The 24,166-nt window shown below is 43.9% G+C and overlaps 1 protein-coding gene across 1 annotated transcript in view; it reads left to right on the forward strand.

The window, feature by feature from the left end:
- Window positions 1–6,226: 6,226 nt before the first annotated feature.
- Window positions 6,227–24,166, forward strand: part of LOC118965569 (neurturin-like) — a 23,772-nt gene continuing 5,832 nt past the window's right edge. The window contains exons 1-2 of the mRNA XM_090182893.1: window positions 6,227–6,799; window positions 7,058–7,387. The gene's annotated coding sequence lies outside the window, so the exon portion shown is untranslated. The remainder of the gene's footprint in view (window positions 6,800–7,057; window positions 7,388–24,166) is intronic.

A 24,166-nucleotide genomic window follows, 5' to 3' on the forward strand; every position in this document is an offset into this window, starting at 1 on the left:
GTTACTCTTTATAACGGCTGTCTTGTAGTATATACAGATACTTTAAAAAATAACTACAGTGACCTTAAAGGGGGATAATATATCTCAATCAACTCCTATTTAACCCATCTAAGGGGGTGTCATGTTATTCCCTTTGTACTTTACCAGAGTCATAGTGAGTAGAGTGCCATTTCAGACACCCCCTAACAGGTTGTTTTCTCCACTTCATCAGGTCGAGTCCTGTGGTGAGGTTTGAGACCCTGGAGGGGGGGGGGGGGGGCCAGGTGGTCCTACGGAGCCATGCGGAGGGGGAAGCTGGCCGGGCCGTGTGTTTCCCCACTAGGGAGCCCCGGTACGCGCCTCCTCCCATCCTCGTCCTCCCACCCCACCAACCAGGATGGCGCAGTTTATTTTTTTATTTTATTTAACTAGGCAAGTCAGTTAAAAACAAATTATTATTTTAAAATGACGGCCTACCCCTCCTATCCCCCCCCCTAACCCAGACGACGCGGGGCCAATTGTGTGCCACCCTATGGAACTCCCGATCATGGCCTGTTGTGACACAGCCCGGGATCAAACCAGGGTCTGTAATGACACCTCTAGCACTGAGATGCAGTGCCTTAGACCGCTTTAGACCAGGAACAGTGGAGGAGGAGGGGGAAGAGATGGAGCCGGATGGAGGACCCGAGGGGACCAAGGTGTCCCAGAAAAAAATTGGACTGTCAGTTTCAGTTGATCCCGTAATCCTGCATCCAGGGTGAAATTCTCAGGTGGTTTAGACGCAGGCTGTCCTGAGCTGTGGATCTGAAGATTAAACAGTGAAGGTTTAGAAGCAGGCTGTCCTCAGCTGTGGATCTGAATGAGACCAACAGGTAGCAGAATGAGAACAACAGGTAGAAGAATGAGAACAACAGGTAGCAGAATGAGAACAACAGGTAGTAGAATGAGAACAACAGGTAGAAGAATGAGAACAACAGGTAGAAGAATGAGACCAACAGGTAGAAGAATGAGAACAACAGGTAGAAGAATGAGAACAACAGGTAGTAGAATGAGAACAACAGGTAGAAGAATGAGAACAACAGGTAGCAGAATGAGAACAACAGGTAGTAGAATGAGAACAACAGGTAGAAGAATGAGACCAACAGGTAGCAGAATGAGAACAACAGGTAGAAGAATGAGAACAACAGGTAGTAGAATGAGAACAACAGGTAGAAGAATGAGACCAACAGGTAGAAGAATGAGAACAACAGGTAGAAGAATGAGAACAACAGGTAGAAGAATGAGAACAACAGGTAGAAGAATGAGACCAACAGGTAGAAGAATGAGAACAACAGTTAGCAGAATGAGAACAACAGGTAGGAGAATGAGAAACAGGTAGCAGAATGAGAACAACAGGTAGAAGAATGAGAACAACAGTTAGCAGAATGAGAACAACAGGTAGAAGAATGAGAACAACAGTTAGCATGGCACCAACAGGTAGCAGAATGAGAACAACAGGTAGTAGAATGAGAAACAGGTAGCAGAATGAGAACAACAGGTAGCAGAATGAGAACAACAGGTAGCAGAATGAGAACAACAGGTAGCAGAATGAGAACAACAGTTAGCATGAGACCAACAGGTAGTAGAATGAGAACAACAGGTAGCAGAATGAGAACAACAAGTAGAGGAATGAGACCAACAGGTAGCAGAATGAGAACAACAGGTAGAAGAATGAGACCAACAGGTAGCAGAATGAGAAGCAGACCTTCAAATGAGAACCTAATAGACACCATCATACCAACACAATTTATTTGATTTCTTGTCTAACTTGAACTTTTCCATGTTTGAGTTAAATTGGTTTAAACACCTTTTACATGAGAATATACAGTTTAGTAGCTGGAGAGACATTTGCAACAAGATGTTTGTCAGAGTTTCACACCTATGATCCAAGAGTGACTGATTGTTCCTGTAATATAAATAAGAGTTCTTATTGTCCTGTGATTAAAATCAGATGTAATTTGTCACTTGGTTCGTAATCAACAGGTGTAGACTAACAGTGAAATGCTTATGTCACGACCCCCCGCCCGAAGTTGACTCCCCCGCCTGTTCGGGCGGTGCTCGGTGGTCGTCGTCACCGTCCTACTAGAAGTTGGCTCCCCTGCCTGTTCGGGCGGAGCTCGGCGGTCGTCGTCACCGTCCTACTAGCCACTACCGATCCCTTTTCCTTTTCGGTTAGTTTTGTCTCATTAGTTACACCTGTTCCTATTTTGTGTGTGTGTGATGTTCTTCCCTATTTTAGCGTATGGAACCCGCCCCTTTGTTGTGCGGGATTATTTTGATGTTCACGTTGTATTCGTTGGTGTTGTTCGTTGCTCTGGACCTTGTTACCCGTTGTTTTGGGTTGGTCAGTGTTTTGCGCCCTGCGTGTTTGGGCATTTCATTTTGGTGCCACATTAAAGTGCACTTTTCCCCTGGACCTCTCTGCTCTCTGCGCCTGATTCCTCGCTGCACACCCAGCCAGCCGTGACAGCTTTCTTACTTCCTAACAATGCAGAGAGAAACAGAATAGTAAAATAATAACACACAGAATAAAATAATGAGTAAAAATAACTTGGCTATGTACACGGGGTACCAGTACCAAGTCGATGTGCAGGGCTGCAAGGTAATTAAGGTAGATGTGTACAGAAAGTACTGACACCCCAAGACTTTTTCAACATTTTGCTGTCTTAAAGCTTGAATTTGTATTGGATAATATTGAGATTTTGTGTCACTGGCCTACGCACGATACCACATAATGTCAAATTATGTTTTTAGACATTTATACACAATTAAAAATAACAAATCTGAAATGTCTTGAGTCAATAAGTTTTCAACATCTTTGTTATGACAAGTCTAAATAAGTTCAGAAGTAAACAGGTGCTTAACAAGTCACATAATAAGTTGCATGGACTCACTGTGTGTGAAATAATACTGTTTAATGTACCGGCTGTCGTAGGTGGAAGAAGGAGAGGACCAAGGTGCAGCGTGGAACGGGTTCATGATCTTTTAATTACACTGAACACTATAGCAAAATGGAACAAACAAAACAGTCCTGTCTGGTACAGAGACAGAAAACAACTACCCACCACTCAAGGGTGAAAACAGGCTGCCTAAGTATGGTTCTCAATCAGAGACAACGACTGACAGCTTCCTCTGATTGGGAACCGTACCAGGCCAAACACCTAGAAATACAAACATAGAACAAAACATAGAATGCCCACCCCAACTCACGCCCTGACCAACCTAAAATAGAGACAGTGACAGTTTAACCTCTTGAAGCTAGGGGGCACTATTTTTATTTTTGGAAAAATAACTTTCCCAAAGTAAACAGCCTATTTCTCAGGACCAGATTCTAGAATATTCATATAATTGACAGCTTATGATAGAAAACACTCTAAAGTTTCCAAAACTGTATTGTCTGTGAGTTTAACAGAACTGATATTGCAGGCGAAAGCCTGAGAAAAATCCAATCAGGAAGTGACTCTTATTTTGAAAGCTCTGTGTTCCTATGCATTCCCATTGACCATTGAAAGGGATATCAACCAGATTCCTTTTTCTATGGCTTCCTTAAGGTGTCTACAGACACAGGCCTTTATTTTGAAGAATGAACGTGAACGACCATATTACGTAAGTGGTCAGGTGGGGGCTCTCAGAGGCCATTGTTCCTCCCGGTCCTAGTGAAAAGCCAACTGTCCCGGTTTATATATTATCGAATAGATATTTGAAAGGATTGATTATAAAAAACGTTTGCCATGTTTCTGTCGATATTATGGATATAATTTAGAATTTTTGTCTGCGTTGTCGTGACCGGTGGATTCCTGGGCATAACGCACCAAACTAACGGAGGTATTTGGATATAAAAAATATCTTTATGGAACAAAAGGAACATTTGCTGTCTAACTGGGAGTCTTGTGAGTGAAAACATCCGAAGATCATCAAAGGTAAACGGTTAATTTGATTTATTTTCTGATTTTCGTGACCAAGCTTCCTGATGCTAAGTGTACATAATGCTAGGCTAGGCTATCGATAAACTTACACTAACGCTTGTATTACTTTCGCTGTAAAGCATAATTTTGAAATCTGAGACGACAGGGTGATTAACAAAAGGCTAAGGTGTGTTTTGCTATATTTCACTTGTGATTTCATGAATATGATTATTTTCTAGTAATATTTTTTGACTGTTGCGCTATGCTATTCAGCGTTGCTGATGACAAATATACCGGATCAGGGATGGGTAGTTCCATGATTGTTGAATGACTACCTCAACTCTGTACCCCACACATACAATTATCTGTAAGGTCCCTCATCTCTGTACCCCACACATACAATTATCTGTAAGGTCCCTCATCTCTGTACCCCACACATACAATTATCTGTAAGGTTCATCAGTCGAGAAGTGAATTTCAAACACAGATGCAACCACAAAGACCAGGGAGGTTTTCCAATGCTTCACAAATGGCACCTATTGGTAGATGGATAAAAAATGTAATAATTAAATAACAGACATTGAATATCCCTCTGAGCATGGTAAAGTTATTCATTACATTTTGGATGGTATATCAAAACAACCAGTCACTACAAAGATACAGGCGTCCTTCCGACCTCAGTTGCCAGAGAGGAAAGAAACCGCTCAGGAATTTCACCATGCGGCCCATGTTGACTTTAAAACAGTTACAGAGTTTAATGGCTGTGATTGGAGAAAACTGAGGATGGATCAACAACGTTGTAGTTACTCCACAATATTAACCTAAATGACAGAGTGAAAAGCCTGTACAGAATAGAAAATATAGCAAAATATGCATCCTGTTTTCAATAAAGCACTAAAGTAAAACTGCAACAAGTGTGGCAAAGAAATGATCTTTATGTCCTGAATACAAAGCGTTATGTTTGGGGCAAATCCAACACATCGCTGATATTTTCAAGTATGGTGGTTTCTGCATCATGACTATGCTTGTCATCGGCAAGGACTAGGGAGTTTTTTGGCCAACAGATTTTCTCTCAGAGTTTTCATTCAATAGGGTTTTCAGTACATTTATTTAAAGCCATCCCTTTAAATTTGGTGTACCTTTCATTTGTAAATATAATGCATATTCGTTTCCTTTTCGTCACCAATTGATAGATTTTAAAAAAAAATACTCTGATCTTGTATATTATTTTGCGTTAGTATTTATGAATAATAATAAAAAAAAGAGGTTTGGAGAGCATTTACGCACAAAATATATTGGTGAATCTAAAATACAGTGGTGTTTTTCCTCCTGAAAGTTGACATATTCAGTTGTTCAATCCATGAAATATTAGAAGGTGAGAAAAGTGAACAATAGGGGTTGAACAGTATTCCTATTAATCTACCCCGATAATCCTCATTAATCATAGAACTGTGATGACAACGGTCCAGTCGCTGTGAACCGTGTGCCAGGCTCCAGGTTTAACTGCTAGGTATGGTCTGCGTTCCATAATGATTCCAATAGGCTACATGTCCTAAATTATTTCACAACTTGTAATACGTTAGCCTGATATGCTCCACTATTTCTAACAATACTCAGGAACAACCACACTAACATGACAGAGGAAAGAAAGGCAAACTAACGATGTAATGGAATGGTAGAGAAATTAACATGAAATTATCTGGCAACAGCTCTGGTGAAAGTTCCTGCTGTCTACATGCCAATTGCACACTCCCTCAAAACTTGAGACGTCTGTGGCATTGCGTTGTTGTGACAAAACTGCACATTTTGAAGTGGAATTGTATTGTCCCCAGCACAAGGTGCACCTGTGTAATGATCATGCTGTTTATAATCAGCTTCTTGATATGCCACATCTCTGTCAGGTGGATGGATTATCTTGGCATAGGATAAATGCTCACAATTGTAAACACATTTGTGCACAATATTTTTTAGAGAAATAAGCTTTTTGTGCGTATGGAAGATTTCTGCTATCTTTTATTTCAGCTCATGAAACATGGGATCAACACTTTACATGTTGCGCTGATATTTTTGTTCAGCGTACATTCCATTTAAGCACGCTTAGCTTGGGTCGGTATTCCTCCCTTTTATAATATTATAATCCACGTCAATATATTGTTTTTTGTTTCCTTTGTTGAAGCTAAGTAAAAGTAGACATTCTGGAAGATGGCTTTTAAAGAAAAGGCGAAACACTAACAGCTTCCTGCACTACAACTTGCACACTTTCTATCAGCTTCCTGCACTACAGCTTCCTGCACTACAGCTTCCTGCACTACAACTTACACACTTTCTTTTGCTCTTTTCCCTCCCTCCCTCCCTCCCTCCCTCCCTCACTTACTTGTTTTAACTCTAAAGACTCAGAAAGAAAGGGACCTCTGATCTCATTGATTTGCAGCCATACATGCGTATTAAGGTGTCAGACAAGATATACTTGTCCCTGGCAGAAGGTGTCCAAATCATCCCGTAGCACTCGTCCGTCAGCCAGAGACACAGACGGCGAGATTAGCATGTCCAAAGTAATCAGACTAGCTGCGCGAACAACCACAAAAAGAAGAGGGGGGGGTTTAGGAGGAAAAGAGGCAGAGACAGGAGGAGGAATGAAGAGAGGGAAGAGGAGGGGGGGAAAGGGAGGAGTACGAGTAAGTTGGAAGAAGGGAAAAAAGAGGATAGGGCGGTGGAGCAACAGTTGGGAAGAGAGGCAGCTGAGAGGCTACGTGCTCCAGTGAACTATTCTCCAGAACCCATCTCATCTAGTGATTCAAAGCCTTTTCCTTACTGTGGTCTCGCCCACTCTGCTTGTAGCCTTGCTGTGACTGGTGGAGGAGCATACAGCTGAAGAGGTAAGTACAAGAGCTGTTCTACTACACTTATGGGGTGCTACATTATCAGAGAAGGACTGGAGTCATGGTCCTTAACTTTACGGTACTTAGAGTTACTTAGCGTTACTTGACTTAGCTTTACTTGGCTTAAAGTTACTCAGCTCTGCTTAGCTTTACTTGACTTAGGGAACTGCATCAGTATAAAGAGAGAAGAGTTGAAATGTCTCAAATGCCTCTTTCCCACTCTGAGTTGAAACTTACCTTTTCTTACTCATCAAGTCATACACAAATATGAGGCTCACTCATCACTTCTTCAATCAAGATGTGAATTTCTACCAGATTTAACGTTTGGAAGAGTCACACCACAATGAATGGATGAGAGAGACGAGCGAGAGAGCGAGAGAGAGAATCAACACAATCACTTCAGCGGCTGCAGTACACATGGATCCAGAGGATTGAGAGGAGGAGAGGGACACACGGTGGTTTCCTTCCCCACTCCGAGGCCACGATGCTGGGCTTATCCCGTCGCCGGCTCCTGCCTGCTCCAGAGTTCAGCTGGAGAAGACGATGCTAGGCAGCTAAATCTGGATTAACAGACCTGGGCAGACGGTAAGGACACCGCTCCTTTTGTTAGTATAAGCTGGGAGCTTAGTGGGAAGGTGTTAGGTGCCCCTGTAGGTGTTAGGTGCCCCTGTAGGTGTTAGGTGCCCCTGTAGGTGTTAGGTGCTGTATACTGACAGCATTGGTTGGTTCATCAGACAGCAATTGGCCAGGAAGCAGCAAACACACCATAGATTAGATTTATGTCAACAATGTTTATTCTAGCTTCAACCTCGTGTTACTAGGTTTACGTCCCAAATGGCACCCTATTCCCTATTTAGTGCACTATTTTCTGAGTGGGTCCATTGGGCTCTGGTCAAAAGTAGTGCACTATTTTCTGAGTGGGTCCATTGGGCTCTGGTCAAAAGTAGTGCACTATTTTCTGAGTGGGTCCATTGAGCTCTGGTCAAAAGTAGTGCACTATATATGAAATAGTCTGCCCTTTGGGGACAACGTGTACGTAATTGTTTGAGGTGTGATTTGACATTTGGACTGGTGTTGATGTTATTAAGACCTCGACATCATGATCTTAGTTAACATACTGCGACGTCATGATCTTATTTAGCCTACTGCGACTTCATGATCTTATTTAGCCTACTGCGACGTAATGATCTTATTTAACCTACTGCGACGTCATGATCTTATTTAACCTACTGCGACGTAATGATCTTATTTAGCCTACTGCGACGTCATGATCTTATTTAGCCTACTGCGACGTAATGATCTTATTTAACCTACTGCGACGTAATGATCTTATTTAACCTACTGCGACGTAATGATCTTATTTAACCTACTGCGACGTAATGATCTTATTTAACCTACTGCGACGTCATGATCTTATTTAACCTACTGCGACGTAATGATCTTATTTAACCTACTGCGACGTAATGATCTTATTTAACCTGCTGCGACGTAATGATCTTATTTAACCTGCTGCGACGTCACAATCATATTTAACCTACTGCGACATCACGATCATATTTAACCTACTGCGACATCACGATCTTATTTACCCTGCTGTGACATCACAATCTTATTTAACCTACTGTGACGTCATGATCTTAATTAACCTGCTGTGACATCATGATCTCATTTAACCCACTGTGTTGGCAGAAGTTACTTCTGATTCAGTCTGTAAATGTCAAACACATTTCAGATATGTCTTTTCTGCTTGAACATCACGAGAGCAGTATTCAACCTGTGCGAAGTGGTTTTCTTCTCCATAGACTTCCACAAATATCAAAATGTGTGATATAGTCCAGTAGATAAAAGCCAAAACAATGTTTAAGATGTTCCTATAATGTATAGAATACCAAGTTAGATTATTTTCACAAATCACATATTGCCTGGACTAATATTAGTTTTGTAAAGATGTACTTTAGCTAGTTCAAATAAAGTGACTGATTGAACGAATCCTCACTTATCAGTATCTGTAATTTGGCAGTACGCCCAGTCCTTGTTTTGAGAACCAACCAGCTGGTGCGGCTGTAGAACCTTTTGAGGATCTGAGGACCCATGCCAAATCTTTCCAGTCTCCGGAGGGGTAATGGGTTTTGTTGTGCCCTCTTCACGACTGTCTTGGTGTGCTTGGACCATGTTAATTTGTTGGTGATGTGGACACCAAGGAACTTAAAGCTTTCAACCTGCTCTTCTGCAGTCCCGTCGATGAGAATGGGGGCGTGATGGTGTTGGAGTTGTGCCTGGCCGTGCAGTCATGAGTGAACAGGGAGTACAGGAGGGCACTGAGCAACCACCCCTGAGGGGCCCCTGTGTTGAGGATCAGTGTGGCGGATGTGTTGTTACCTACCCTTACCACCTGGGGGCGGCCGGTCAGGATGTCCAGGATCCAGTTGCAGAGGGAGGTGTTTAGTCCCAGAGTCCTTAGCTTATTGATGAGATTTGAGAGCGCTATGGTGTTGAACACTGAGCTGTAGTCAATGACTAGCATTCTCACATAGGTGTTCCTTTTTTTCCAGGTGGGAAAGGGCAGTGTGGAGTGCAATAAAGATAGCATCATCTGTAGATCTGTTGGGGCATATCCAAATTGGAGTGGGTCTAGGGTTTCTGGGATGATGGTGTTGATGTGAGCCATGACCAGCCTTTCAAAGCACTTCATGGCTACAGACGTGAGTGCTACGGGTCAGTAGTCATTTAGGCAGGTTACCTTAGTGTTCTTGGGCACAGGGACTATGGTGGTCTGCTTAAAACACATTGGTATTACAGACCCAGACAGGGAGAGGTTGAAAGTGTCAGTGAGGACACTTGCCAGTTGGTCAGGGCATGCTCGCAATGCACGTTCTGGTAATCCGTCTGGCCCTGCGGCCTTGTGAATGTTGACATGTTTAAAGGTCTTACTCAGCTATGCAGAGCGTGATCACACAGTCGTCTGGAACAGCTGGTGCTCTCATGCATGTTTCAGTGTTATTTGCCTCGAAGCGAGCATATAAGTAGTTTAGCTCATCTGGTAGGCTTGTGTCACTGGGCAGCTCTCAGCTGGGCTTCCCTTTGTAGTCTGTAATGGTTTGCAAGCCCTGCCACATTCGATGAGCGTCAGAGCCGGTGTAGTACGATTCGATCTTAGTCCTGTATTGATGCTTTGCCTGTTTAATGGTTCGTTGGAGGGCATTGCGGGATTTCTTATAAGCTTCCGGGTTAGAGTCCCTCTCCTTGAAAGCGGCAGCTCTAGCCTTTAGCTCAGTGTGGATGTTACCTGTAATCAATGGCTTCTGGTTGGGGGATGTACGGTCACTGTGGGGACGACGTCATCGATGATTATTGATTAATCCAATGACTGATGAAGTGTACTCCTCAATGCCATCGGAGGAATCCCGGAGCATATTTCAGTCTGTGCTAGCAAAACAGTCCTGTAGTTTAGCATCTGCCTCCTCTGACCATGTTTTTATTGTTCTAGTCACTAGTGCTTCCTGCTTTAATTTTTGCTTGTAAGCAGGAATCAGGAGGATAGAATTATGGTCAGATTTGCCAAATGGAGGGCGAGGGAGAGCTAAGTATGTATCTCTGTGTGTGGAGTATAGGTGGTCCAGAGTCCTTTTTCCTCTGGTTGCACATTTAACATGCTGATAGAAATTTGGTTAAACAGAATTAAGTTTCCCTGCATTAAAGTCTCCGGCTGCTAGGAGCGTCGCCTCTGGGTGAGCGTTTTCTTGTTTGCTTATGGCGGAATACAGCTCATTCAATGCGGTCTTAGTGCCAGCCTCTGACTGTGGTGGTATGTAAGTCACTACAAAAGAATACAGATGAAAATTATCTCGGTAGATAGTGTGGTCTACAGCTTATCATGGGATACTCTACCTCAGGCGAGCAATAGCTCGAGACTTCCTTAGATGTCGTGTACCAGTTGTTATTTACAAAAATACATAGTCCGCCGCCCCTTGTCTTACCAGATGACACTGTTCTATCCTGCCTGTACAGCGTATAACCAGCCAGCTGTATGTTGATAGTGTCGTCATTCAACCACGACTCCGTGAAGCATAAGATGTTACAGTTTTTAATGTCCGTTGGTAGTTTAATCTTCCGCCTAAATAGTCGATTTTATTGTCCAAAGATTGCACGTTTGCTAGCAGAATGGAGGGAAGTGGAGGTTAATTAGATCGCCTAAGAATTCTCAGAAGACAGCCCGACCGTCGGCCCCTCTTTCTCCGCCTCCTCTTCACGCAGATCACGGGGATCGGGGCCTGTTCCCGAGGAAGCAGTGTATCCTTTGCGTCGAAAAAAAGGCATCAGGACTGCAGAATCCCTTATTTTTTCTCATTGGTGCATTAATTTTGTTGGAACCTCTCCAGTTTGCTGATAATAAACAATTATTCGTTTAAGATTGACTTTGAGTGGTAATTTACACGACACAGTAAACCCCATTCAAGGTAAAGAGCCGACAGCCTTGTTAGAAAATGAGTGGATGTGAGACCAACGTGTCGATAACACGTAGGCTGTTTCATCATCTCTTCAAGCTTCCTGTCTCTTCTGGAAAAGAACAAGTGTTACGTTGATCATGAAGAGGATAAGACGCACATACACACAGTGCAGATGACGGGGCTTCGCTGTTCCCTCACCAATATTCTCCCATACTATACATGCGGTAGATCCACACATCAGCCCATATGTCATATGTCAACAGACCTATCCCTATGTCAACATACCTATCCCTATATCAACATACCTATCTCTATGTCAAATGTCAACAAACCTATCCCTATGTCAACATACCTATCTCTATGTCATATGTCAACAGACCTATCCCTATATCAATGTACCTATCCCTATGTCAACATACCTATCTCTATGTCATATGTCAACAGACCTATCCCTATGTCAACATACCTATCCCTATATCAACATACCTATCTCTATGTCACATGTCAACAGACCTATCCCTATATCAATGTACCTATCCCTATGTCAACATACCCATCTCTATGTCAACATACCTATCCCTATGTCATATGTCAACATACCTATTCTTATGTCATATGTCAATATACCTATCCCTATATCATATGTCAACATACTTATGTCTATGTCAACATACATATCTCTATGTCAGCATACCTATCCCTACATCAACATACCTATCCCTATGTCAACATACAGTTGAAGTCGGAAGTTTACATACATCAAAGCCAAGTACATTTAAACTCAGTTTTTCACAATTCCTGATATTTAATCTTAGTAAAAATTCCCTGTTAGGCCACTTTATTTTATGAATGTGAAATGTCAGAATAATAGTAGAGAGAATGATTTATTTCAGCTTTTATTTCTTTCATCACATTCCCAATGGGTCAGAAGTTTACATACACTCGATTAGTATTTGGTAGCATTGCCATTAAATTGTTTAACTTGGGTCAAACGTTTCGGGTAGCCTTCCACAAGCTTCCCCCAATAAGTTGGGTTTTGGCCCATTCCTCATGACAGAACTGGTGTAACTGAGTCAGGTTTGTAGGCCTCCTTTTTCACACAAGCGTTTCAGTTCTGCACACAAATGTTCTATTGGATTGAGGTCATGGCTTTGTGATGACCACTCTAATACCTTGACTTTGTTGTCCATAAGCCATTTTGCCACAACTTTGGAAGTATGCTTGGGGTCATTGTCCATTTGGAAGACCCATTTGCGACCAAGCTTTAACTTTAACTGATGTCTTGAGATGTTGCTTCAATATATCCACATAATTTTCCTACCTCATGATGCCATCTATTTTGTGAAGTGCACCAGTCCCTCCTGCAGCAAAGCACCCCCACAACATGATGCTGCCACCCCCGTCCTTCACGGTTGGGATAGTGCTCTTCGGCTTGCAAGCCTGCCCCTTTTTCCTCCAAACATAATGATGGTCATTATGGCCAAACACTTCTATTTTCTCCGAAAAGTACCATAGTCTGGCTTTTTTATGGCGGTATTGGAGCAGTGGCTTCTTCCTTGCTGAGCGGCCTTTCAGGTTATGTTGATATAGGACTTGTTTCACTGTGGATATAGATACTTTTGTACCTGTTTCCTGCAGCATCTTCACAAGGTCCGTTGCTGTTTTTCTGGTATTGATTTGCACTTTTCGCACTAAAGTATGTTCATCTCTAGGAGACAGAACGCGCCTCCTTCCTGAGCGGTATGACGGCTTCGTGGTCCCACGGTCTTTATACTCGCGTACTATTGTTTGTACAGATGAATGTGGTACCTTCAGGCATTTGGAAACTGTTCCCAAGGTTGAACCAGATTTGTGGAGGTCTGCAATTTATTTTCTGAGGTCTTGGCTGATTTCTTTTGATTTTCCCATGATGTCAAGCAAAGAGGCAGTGAGTTTGAAGGTAGGCCTTGAAATACATCCACAGGTACACCTCCAATTGGCGTCAAATGATGTCAATTAGTCTATCAGAAGCTTCTAAAGCCATGACATCATTCTCTCTACTATTATTCTGACATTTCACGTTCTTAAAATAAAGTGGTGATCCTAACTGACCTAAGACAGGTAATTTTTACTAGGATTAAATGTCAGGAATTGTGAAATACTGAGTTTAAATGTATTTGGCCGAGGTGTATGTAAACTTCAGACTTCTACTGTATCTCCAACTGTATCTCAACTTCCGACTTCAACTGTATCAACGTACGTCATCACACCCTTGACAGCAGTAGTGAGTCTCAGCTGTGGCCTGAAGGATTACATGCACCACTACCTGGGCCTGGGCTGGCCCAGCAGGTCACTAGTGATTAACCTGTGTTAACCTGGGAGAAGTGATACCTGCCTACCTGACTGCCTGCCTGGGATTCCCTCTCTCTCTGTAGCCTTCCTGACCCTGATACAGATGTAGGGTTGAGAAACCCTCCTGGGTTGGAACAAAATGGGAGTTGACTTTCCTCTCTCTGCACAAAGCTTTCCTTACAGCTCTGTGTTAAAGCTGGGCTGGAACTAAAACCTGAATGCTCAACAGTTCTCCAAGACTGGAATTGCGCATCCCATGTAAAGAGTTGTGTTTCTTGTGGACCGGCACCGATTCCTGGGACGTTACTGGCCAGACCCTCATTGATTTATAATACTGAGCTGGGAGAAAAGTTTCCCGTTTCAAGGATCAGTTGACCAGTTTAACAGATCAATTCGTTTCAAGTGACCAGTTCAACAGATCAATGAAAAGAAACCAAGTGCTACCGAGCATGTTTTAGTCTATATGCTACAGTAGGTGTGTAGACCTACTCTACATCCTCAGCCTGCCCATCCCACCACACGTGTATAGACCTTCACCTACCAATCCCAGGTGTTATCCCACGTGACCATAGATAAACTGGGAGGCATTAGAGGGTAATCCAGCCCTGATCTTTGCAGTATGTCCCCATTTCCCTTCAGAGCAGCTACTCTCTATCCCTGACCTTACTTCGTGCTTTGTGATGTTCAGAACATGGGGAGAGGGAAGACAGGATGTAGAAACACTTTTTTTTTATTTAATTTTTATTTCACCTTTATTTAACCAGGTAGGCTAGTTGAGAACACCTTTATTTAACCAGGTAGGCTAGTTGAGAACACCTTTATTTAACCAGGTAGGCTAGTTGAGAACACCTTTATTTAACCAGGTAGGCTAGTTGAGAACAAGTTCTCATTTGCAACTGCGACCTGGCCAAGATAAAGCATAGCCGTGTGAACAGACAACAACACAGAGTTACACATGGAGTAAACAATAAACAAGTCAATAACACAGTAGAAAGAAAGAGAGTCTATATACATTGTGTGCAAAAGGCATGAGGAGGTAGGCGAATAATTACAATTTTGCAGATTAACACTGGAGTGGTAAATGATCAGATGGTCATGTACAGGTAGAGATATTGGTGTGCAAAAGAGCAGAAAAGTAAATAAATATAAACAGTATGGGGATGAGGTAGGTAAAATTGGGTGGGCTATTTACCGATAGACTATGTACAGCTGCAGCGATCGGTTAGCTGCTCAGATAACAGATGTTTGAAGTTGGTGAGGGAGATAAAAGTCTCCAACTTCAGCGATTTTTGCAATTTGTTCCAGTCACAGGCAGCAGAGAACTGGAACGAAAGGCGGCCAAATGAGGTGTTGGCTTTAGGGATGATCAGTGAGATACACCTGCTGGAGCGCGTGCTACGGGTGGGTGTTGCCATCGTGACCAGTGAACTGAGATAAGGCGGAGCTTTACCTAGCATGGACTTGTAGATGACCTGGAACCAGTGGGTCTGGCGATGAATATGTAGCGAGGGCCAGCCGACTAGAGCATACAGGTCGCAGTGGTGGGTGGTATAAGGTGCTTTAGTAACAAAACGGATGGCACTGTGATCAACTGCATCCAGTTTGCTGAGTAGAGTATTGGAAGCTATTTTGTAGATGACATCGCCGAAGTCGAGGATCGGTAGGATAGTCAGTTTTACTAGGGTAAGTTTGGCGGCGTGAGTGAAGGAGGCTTTGTTGCGGAATATAAAGCCGACTCTAGATTTGATTTTAGATTGGAGATGTTTGATATGAGTCTGGAAGGAGAGTTTACAGTCTAGCCAGACACCTAGGTACTTATAGATGTCCACATACAAGTCAGAACCATCCAGGGTGGTGATGCTAGTCGGGCGTGCAGGTGCAGGCAGCGAACGGTTGAAAAGCATGCATTTGGTTTTACTAGTGTTTAAGAGCAGTTGGAGGCCACGGAAGGAGTGTTGTATGGCATTGAATCTCGTTTGGAGGTTAGATAGCACAGTGTCCAAGGACGGGCCGGAAGTATACAGAATGGTGTCGTCTGCGTAGAGGTGGATCAGGGAATCGTCCGCAGCAAGAGCAACATCATTGATATGTACAGAGAAAAGAGTCGGCCCGAGAATTGAACCCTGTGGCACCCCCATAGAGACTGCCAGAGGACCGGACAGCATGCCCTCCGATTTGACACACTGAACTCTGTCTGCAAAGTAGTTGGTGAACCAGGCAAGGCAGTCATTAGAAAAACCGAGGCTACTGAGTCTGCCGATAAGAATATGGTGATTGACAGAGTCGAAAGCCTTGGCAAGGTCGATGAAGACGGCTGCACAGTACTGTCTTTTATCGATGGCGGTTATGACATCGTTTATTACCTTGAGCGTGGCTGAGGTGCACCCGTGACCAGCTCGGAAACCAGATTGCACAGCGGAGAAGGTACGGTGGGATTCGAGATGGTCAGTGACCTGTTTGTTGACTTGGCTTTCAAAGACCTTAGATAGGCAGGGCAGGATGGATATAGGTCTGTAACAGTTTGGGTCCAGGGTGTCTCCCCCTTTGAAGAGGGGGATGACTGCGGCAGCTTTCCAATCCTTGGGGATCTCAGACGATATGAAAGAGAGGTTGAACAGGCTGGTAATAAGGGTTGCGACAATGGCGGCGGATAGTTTCAGAAATAGAGGGTCCAGATTGTCAAGCCCAGCTGATTTGTACGGGTCCAGGTTTTGCAGCTCTTTCAGAACATCTGCTATCTGGATTTGGGTAAAGGAGAACCTGGAGAGGCTTGGGTGAGTAGCTGCAGGTTGATACAGACCCACAGGTTGATACAGACCCACAGGTTGATACAGACCCACAGGTTGATACAGACCCACAGGTTGATATCGACCCTAACCCACAGGTTGATACAGACCCACAGGTTGATACAGACCCACAGGTTGATATAGACCCTAACCCACAGGTTGATACAGACCCACAGGTTGATATAGACCCACAGGTTGATACAGACCCACAGGTAGATATAGACCCACAGGTTGATACAGATCCACAGGTTGATACAGACCCACAGGTAGATATAGACCCTAACCCACAGGTTGATACAGACCCACAGGTTGATACAGACCCACAGGTTGATACAGACCCACAGGTTGATACAGACCCACAGGTTGATATAGACCCTAACCCACAGGTTGATACAGACCCACAGGTTGATACAGACCCACAGGTTGATACAGACCCACAGGTTGATACAGACCCACAGGTTGATACAGACCCACAGGTTGATACAGACCCACAGGTTGATATAGACCCACAGGTTGATACAGACCCACAGGTTGATACAGACCCACAGGTTGATACAGACCCACAGGTTGATACAGACCCACAGGTTGATACAGACCCACAGGTTGATACAGACCCACAGGTTGATACAGACCCACAGGTTGATACAGACCCACAGGTTGATATAGACCCACAGGTTGATACAGACCCACAGGTTGATACAGACCCACAGGTTGATACAGACCCACAGGTTGATACAGACCCACAGGTTGATACAGACCCACAGGTTGATATCGACCCTAACCCACAGGTTGATACAGACCCACAGGTTGATACAGACCCACAGGTTGATATAGACCCTAACCCACAGGTTGATACAGACCCACAGGTTGATATAGACCCACAGGTTGATACAGACCCACAGGTAGATATAGACCCACAGGTTGATACAGACCCACAGGTTGATACAGACCCACAGGTAGATATAGACCCTAACCCACAGGTTGATACAGACCCACAGGTTGATACAGACCCACAGGTTGATACAGACCCACAGGTTGATACAGACCCACAGGTTGATATAGACCCTAACCCACAGGTTGATACAGACCCACAGGTTGATATAGACCCACAGGTTGATACAGACCCACAGGTTGATACAGACCCACAGGTTGATACAGACCCACAGGTTGATACAGACCCACAGGTTGATACAGACCCACAGGTTGATACAGACCTACAGGTTGATATAGACCCACAGGTTGATACAGACCCACAGGTTGATACAGACCCACAGGTAGATACAGACCCACAGGTTGATACAGACCCACAGGTTTATACAGACCCACAGGTTGATACAGACCCACAGGTTGATATAGACCCACAGGTTGATACAGACCCACAGGTTGATATAGACCCAAAGGTTGATACAGACCCACAGGTTGATATAGACCCACAGGTTGATATAGACCCACAGGTTGATACAGACCCACAGGTTGATATAGACCCACAGGTTGATATAGACCCACAGGTTGATACAGACCCACAGGTTGATACAGACCCACAGGTTGATACAGACCCACAGGTTGATACAGACCCACAGGTTGATACAGATCCACAGGTTGATATCGACCCTAACCCACAGGTTGATACAGACCCACAGGTTGATACAGACCCACAGGTTGATATAGACCCATAGGTTGATATAGACCCTAACCCACAGGTTGATATAGACCCACAGGTTAATACAGACCCACAGGTAGATACAGACCCACAGGTTGATAGAGACCCACAGGTTGATACAGACCCACAGGTTGATATCGACCCTAACCCACAGGTTGATACAGACCCACAGGTTGATACAGACCCACAGGTTGATACAGACCCACAGGTTGATACAGACCCACAGGTAGATATAGATCCACAGGTTGATATAGACCCACAGGTTGATACAGACCCACAGGTTGATACAGACCCACAGGGTTTCCATCATTTAAATCTATTATGTAATGTAATTACACTGCAATAAACAATGTAAACAGTTCCAACCCTCCTTCTGGCCACAATACCTGTTCCATTCCAAACTTCCAAACATTCCAACCTTCCAAACATTCCAACCTTCCTTAGATATACGTTTGGTCCTCTGAGTACACTCTCTCACTCGCTCACTCTCTCACTCTCTCACTCACACACACACACACACACACACACACACACACACACACACACACACGTACGTTTTGTCCTAAGAGAATTATTCTCTTATCAAATCTGGTGAACCACTTTGGAGAGTTCTGGTCTGGCTTTGCTCCCCTGTTAGTTTACTGTTTCCAGACCTGGTCTGGGGAAATGTTTTGCTTTCTACAGTCAAGATGAAACAAATACTAACTGGCTAATGATGAGGTTGTACTGTACTATCCCTCAGAGAGAGTGAGAGAGAGAGAGACTAGACAGCGCGAGAGAGAGAAACTAGAGAGCGAGAGACTAGACAGTGCGAGAGACTAGACAGCCCGTGAGAGAGAGACAACGAGAGAGACTAGACAGCGCGAGACAGAGAGATCAAGAGACTAGACAGCGAGATAGAGAGACTAGACACCGAGAGATAGAGAGGCACAACTACGACAACATAACCAACAAAAACGGGTCACAACTCCTGCAGCTCTGTCGCACGATGAGTATGTACATAGTCAATGGTAGGCTTCGAGGGGACTCCTATGGTAGGTCCACCTACAGCTCATCTCTTGACAGTAATACTGTAGACTACTTTATCACTGACTCTCTCAGAGCGTTCAGTCAGCCCACTGACACCACTATCAGATCACAGCAAAATCACAGTCTACTTGAACAGAGCAATACTCAATCATGAGGCATCATAGCCAAAGGAACTGATTAATATTAATTAAGAAATGCAATAGATGGAAGGAAAGTAGTGTGGAAACCTACCAAAAAGCAATTAGGCAACAACAAATTCAATCCCTTCTAGACAACTTTGTGGACAAAACGTTCCACTGTAATAGTGAAGGTGTAATCTTAGTAGAAAACCTAAACAGTATATTTGACCTCTCACCTTCCCTATCAAATCTAAAAATGCCAAACAGAAAACCAAAGAAAATGAACAACAATGACAAATGGTTTGATGAAGAATGCAAAAACCTAAGAAAGAAAGTGTCAAACCTGTCCAACCAAAAACATAGAGACCCAGAAAACCTGAGTCTACGCCTTCACTATGGTGAATCCCTAAAACAATACAGAAATACACTACGGAAAAAGAAGGAACAGCACATCAGAAATCAGTTCAATGTCATTGAAGAATCCATAGACTCTAACCACTTCTGGGAAAATTGGAAAACACTAAACAAACAACAACACGAAGAATTACCTATCCAAAATGGAGATGTATGGGTAAACCACTTCTCCAGTCTTTTTGGCTCTATAACAAAGAACAAACAGCAAAAATATATACATGATCAAGATCAAATCTTAGAATCAACTATTAAAGACTACCAGAACCCACTGGATTATCCAATTACCTTGAATGAACTACAGGACAAAATATAAACCCTCCAACCCAAAAAGGCATGTGGTGTTGATGGTATCCTCAATGAAATGATCAAATATACAGACAACAAATTCCAATTGGCTATACTAAAACTCTTTAACATCCTCCTTAGCTCTGGCATCTTCCCCAATATTTGGAACCAAGGACTGATCACCCCAATCAACAAAAGTGGAGACAAATTTGACCCCAATAACTACAGTGGGATATGCGCCAACAGCAACCATGAGAAAATCCTCTGCATTATCATTTACGGCAGACTAGTTCATTTCCTCAGTGAAAACAATGTACTGAGCAAATGTAAAATTGGCTTTTTACCAAATTACCATACATCAGACCACGTATTCACCCTGCACACCCTAATTGACAACCAAACAAACCAAAACAAAGGCAAAGTCTTCTCATGCTTTGTTGATTTCAAAAAAGCCTTCGACTCAATCTGGCATGAGGGTCTGCTATACAAACTGATGGAAAGTGGTGTTGGGGGTAAAACATACGACATTATAAAATCCATGTACACAAACAACAAGTGTGCGGTTAAAATTGGCAAAAAACACACACATTTCTTCACACAGGGTCGTGGGGTTAGACAGGGATGCAGCTTAAGCCCCACCCTCTTCAACATATATATCAACGAATTGGCGCGGGCACTAGAAAAGTCTGCAGCACCCGGCCTCCCCCTGCTAGAATCTGAAGTCAAATGTCTACTGTTTGCTGATGATCTGGTGCTTCTGTCACCAACCAAGGAGGGCCTAGAGCGGCACCTAGATCTTCTGCACATATTCTGTCAGACCTGGGCCCTAACAGTAAATCTCAGTAAGACCTAAATAATGGTGTTCCAAAAAAGGTCCAGTCACCAGGACCACAATTACAAATTCCATCTAGACACCATTGCCCTAGAGCACACAAAAAACTACACATACCTCGGCCTAAACATCAGCGCCACAGGTAACTTCCACAAAGCTGTGAACGATCTGAGAGACAAGGCAAGAAGGGAATTCTATGCCATCAAAAGGAACATAAAATTCAACATACCAATTAGGATTTGGCTAAAAATACTTGAACAGTTATAGAACCCATTGCCCTTTATGGTTGTGAGGTCTGGGGTCCGCTCACCAACCTTGAATTCGCAAAATGGGTCAAACACCAAACTGAGACTCTACATACAGATTTCTGCAAAAATATCCTCTGTGTACAACGTAGAACACCAAATAATGCAGGCAGAGCAGAATCAGGCCGATACCCGCTAATTATCAAAATCCAGAAAAGAGCCATTAAATTCTACAACCACCTAAAAGGAAGCGATTCCCAAACCTTCCATAACAAAGCCATCACCTACAGAGAGATGAACCTGGAAAAGAGTCCCCTAAGCAAGCTGGTCCTGGGGCTCTGTTCACAAACACAAACAGACCCCACAGAGCCCCAGGACAGCAGCACAATTAGACCCAACCAAATCATGAGAAAACAAAAAGAGTATTACTTGACACATTGGAAAGAACTAACAAAAAAACAGAGCAAACTAGAATGCTATTTGGCCCTAACCAGAGAGTACACAGTGGCAGAATACCTGACCACCGTGACTGACCCAAACGTAAGGAAAGCTTTGACTATGTACAGACTCAGTGAGCATAGCCTTGCTATTGAGAAAGGCCGCCGTAGGCAGACCTGGCTCTCAAGAGAAGACAGGCTATGTGCTCACTGCCCACAAAATGAGGTGGAAACTGAGCTGTATTTCCTAACCTCCTGCCAAATGTATGACCATATTAGAGACACATATTTCTCTCAGATTACACAGACCCACAAAGAATTTGAAAACAAACCCAATTTTGATAAATTCCCATACTATCTATTGGTTGAAGAACCACAGTGTCACAGCAGCAAGATGTGTGATCTGTTGCCACAAGAAAGGGGCAACCAGTGAAGAACGAACACCATTGTAAATACAACCCATATTTATGTTTATCTTTAGTACTTTAGCTATTTGCACATCGTTACAACCCTGTATATAGACATAATATGACATTTGAAACGTCTCTATTCTTTTGGAACTTCTGTGAGTGTGATGCTTTACTGTTAATCTTTATTGTTTATTTAACTTTGGTTTGTTATCTACTTCACTTGCTTTGGCAATGTTAACATATGTTTACCAATAAAGCCCTTAAATAGAAATTGAGAGAGAAACTAGACAGCGAGAGAGAAACTAGACAGCGAGAGAGAGAGACTAGACCGCGCGAGAGAGAGAGACTAGACAGTGAGAGAGAGAGAGAGAGACAGCAAGAGAGACTAGAAAGCGAGAGAGTGACTAGACCGCGAGAGATAGAGAGACTAGACAGCGAGAGAGAGAGACTAGACAGCGAGAGAGAGACTAGACAGCGAGAGAGAGAGAGACTAGACAGCGAGATACTAGACAGCAAGAGAGAGAGAGACTAGACAGCGAGAGAGAGAGAGACTAGACAGCAAGAGAGACTAGACAGCGAGAGAGAGACTAGACAGCGAGAGAGAGAGACTAGACAGCGAGATACTAGACAGCGAGAGAGAGAGAGACTAGACAGCGAGAGAGAGAGAGACTAGACAGCAAGAGAGACTAGACAGCGAGAGAGAGACTAGACAGCGAGAGAGAGACTAGACAGCGAGAGAGAGAGACTAGACAGCGAGATAAAGAGACTAGACAGTGAGAGAGAGAGAGACTAGACAGCGAGAGAGAGAGAGAGAGAGAGAGAGACTAGACAGCGAGAGAGAGAGAGACTAGACAGCAAGAGAGTGAGAGAGCGAGAGAGAGACTAGACAGCGAGAGAGAGAGAGAGAGACTAGACAGCGAGAGAGAGAGAGAGAGAGACTAGACAGCGAGAGAGAGAGAGACAGCAAGAGAGACTAGAAAGCGAGAGAGTGACTAGACAGCGAGAGAGAGAGAGACTAGACAGCGAGAGAGAGAGACTAGACAGCGAGAGAGAGAGACTAGACAGCATGAGCAAGAGACTTGACAGCGAGAGAGAGAGAGAGAGAGAGAGAGACTAGGCAGCAAGAGAGAGAGTTGGAAACAGAGGTGGTAATTATTTTAAATTGACAGCACCTACTATAGTGCCACAGTCCCTAATGCCAGAGGAGAGAGGGAGGAGAGGGAGGAGGTAGAGGAGAGGAAAGAGGGAGAGGAGAGGAGCGAGAGAATAGAGGGAGGAGGTAGAGGAGAGGGAGGGAGGAGAAGAGAGGGAGGAGAGGGGTAACAGCTTGTTTATATATACACACATGTTCACTGAGGAACCTAGAATATGTGGCTCAAATGGTACCCTATGCCCTTTGGTCTTTGGTCAAAAATAGTGCACTATAATAGGGAACAGGGTGCCATTTGGGAGACACAGCTAGAGGCTCTGCTGGAATTCTTCACGTAGCAGAATACGGTAGGTGTGGCTTACAGATTCCTGGTGGAGAAGAAATAATTTTCCCTCTCTTTCTCTAGAAGCACATGACTTATAAGCACACACCACATTCTTACACGCTAACAAGCAATGTAGGATTATTTTGTAGCTCTCAGATGGAGCTGCAGCTCATTCTGGTAGAGCATGGCTCTTGTAATGCCAGGATTGTGGATTCAATTCTTTGGGCCACCCATCCCTAAAATATTTATTTTACCTTTATTTAACTAGGCAAGTCAGTTAAGAACAAATTCTTATTTTCAATTACGTCCTAGGAACAGTGGGTTAACTGCCTGTTCAGGGTCAGAACGACAGATTTGTACCTTGTCAGCTCGGGGGTTTGAACTTGCAACCTTCTGGTTACTAGTCCAACACTCTAAACACTAGGCTAACCTGCCGCCTCTACACTCTAACCACTAGGCTACCTGCCGTCTCTACACTCTAACCAATAGGCTACCTGCCGCCTCTACACTCTAACCACTAGGCTACCTGCCGCCTCTACACTCTAACCACTAGGCTACCTGCCGCCTCTACACTCTAACCACTAGGCTACCTGCCGCCTCTACACTCTAACCACTAGGCTACTTGCCGCCTCTACACTCTAACCAACTAGGCTACCCTGCCGCCTCTACACTCTAACCACTAGGCTAACCTGTCGCCTCTACACTCTAACCACTAGGCTACCTGCCGCCTCTACACTCTAACCACTAGGCTACCTGCCTCCTCTACACTCTAACCACTAGGCTACCTGCCGCCTCTACACTCTAACCGCTAGGCTACCCTGCCGCCTCTACACTCTAACCACTAGGCTACTCTGCCGCCTCTACACTCTAACCACTAGGCTACCTGCCTCCTC

The sequence above is a fragment of the Oncorhynchus mykiss genome, chromosome 8 (assembly GCF_057628025.1).
Source record: "Oncorhynchus mykiss isolate SJ-2025 chromosome 8, ASM5762802v1, whole genome shotgun sequence".
NCBI classification, from domain to species: Eukaryota; Metazoa; Chordata; class Actinopteri; order Salmoniformes; family Salmonidae; genus Oncorhynchus; species Oncorhynchus mykiss.